Source organism: Charadrius vociferus, unplaced genomic scaffold, assembly GCF_000708025.1.
Source record: "Charadrius vociferus isolate BGI_N301 unplaced genomic scaffold, ASM70802v2 scaffold19, whole genome shotgun sequence".
Lineage (NCBI taxonomy): Eukaryota > Metazoa > Chordata > Aves > Charadriiformes > Charadriidae > Charadrius > Charadrius vociferus.
This window is the reverse complement of record NW_009650173.1, coordinates 3,490,118-3,491,589: the sequence shown is the minus strand read 5'-3', so window position 1 is coordinate 3,491,589 and position 1,472 is coordinate 3,490,118. Positions and strand designations below refer to the sequence as shown.

At 39.9% G+C, this 1,472-nt stretch overlaps 1 protein-coding gene across 1 annotated transcript in view; it reads right to left on the bottom strand.

Moving 5' to 3' along the window:
- Positions 1-669, bottom strand: part of PAX6 (paired box 6) — a 10,907-nt gene extending 10,238 nt beyond the window's left edge. Inside the window, exons 1-2 of the mRNA XM_009892674.1 lie at positions 634-669; positions 433-540 (exon numbers count right to left, since the gene is read on the bottom strand). The gene's annotated coding sequence lies outside the window, so the exon portion shown is untranslated. The remainder of the gene's footprint in view (positions 1-432; positions 541-633) is intronic.
- Between the last annotated feature and the right edge of the window lie 803 nt (positions 670-1,472).

The following is a 1,472-nucleotide window of genomic DNA, read 5'->3' as shown; positions in this document are numbered from 1 at the left end:
AAAAAAAAAGGAAAGAAAAAAAAAAAAAAAAGAAAAAGCCCCAAACCCAACCCTGCAAAACCAGAGTGATGGCTTCGACTGATGCTGGCAGTCCTGAGGCGCTAGGCGCAGGGGGGACCCGCATGGTTTTATTTTTTATTTTTTTTTCCCCTCCTTAAAGGCATTTGTCAGATTCTGTATGAAAAAATGCGCCTGACCCTGCCACATGCAAATGATGTGAACCTGCTATCCTCTCATCTGAGACCAAAACAAAGGAAGCAGAGGCTCGCTACGGCTACCCAGCATTGTACACAGCACACAGGAAGGTTTTTTTCATGAACTTACACTGGGTATATTATCGTTGGTACAGACCCCCTCTGATAGTAATCTGTCTCGAATCTCCCACGCAAAGATGGAGGGGCACTCTCGTTTATACTGCGCTATTTTGCTTACAACTTCTGGAGTCGCTACTCTCGGTTTACTACCTCCGATTGCCCTGGGTCTGATGGAGCCAGTTTCGTAATACCTGCCCAAAATTTTACTCACACATCCATTCGACACCTGGATAGGGAAGCGGACAGAAAATCACATTATTAATAATTTCAAGACAAAAATAAAATTGTTTAAGTATGCATTAAACAATGACAAGCTTACGTTTTGATTGTCCAGCACTTGGACTTTTGCATCTGCATGGGTCTATAACACAAAAATATACCTTAAATGGTATGAGAACTTACTTAGAGAGTCTTTTTTTTCTTAAAAAAAAAAAAAATTACATTCGTGGCCCTACCCTCTACAAAAGTGATACTTTAAAAACATTTGGAAGGAAAAAAAAAATCTGGTCAAAACGTAATTCTTTTAATATTAATGTTAAAATACGCCTTAAATGCGAACAATAGCTAAGCCAGACTAGTCTCCATCGTCCTCACTGCTCTTAGACAGAGTACTTGCGGGGGACAGGGTGAGTGAGGGGTTATCAAGACCTACATTTACAATGTACCCCTGAGCTGCGCCAGATCGCGTTAGTGTCCATAAAGACAGATTCCGGGCTAAAACAGCGTGGCTTCCAGGGGGGTTCTTTTTATTTTTTTTTTCTTTTGCCTCTTTTTTTTTTTTCGTTTTTTTGGAAGAAAAAAAAAAAGGTAAAAATAAAAAAGCAGTATACCACGCCAAATGCATACAGATCTCACAAAATCATAAGTAAATATGGGGGGAAGAGGGGGAAGGAGAGGAAACTGAAATTATGCCAAGCCGTATAATTCAGTTTATTACAGCCAACTAACTGTAACGAGAGTGCAGGTTATCACCGGATGGAAATAAAGGGGAACAAAAAAAAAGGAAAAAAAGAAAAAAAAAAAAAGGAAAATATTTTAAAAGGTATATATATACGCGTAGAAAGGTCTATTTGCAGCAACAATCAAGATAAGCAGATGGATCGTTTTATTAGGCTGGAAGGCGGGTGGTGGTGGCGGTGATGGTGGGTGGGTGGGTGG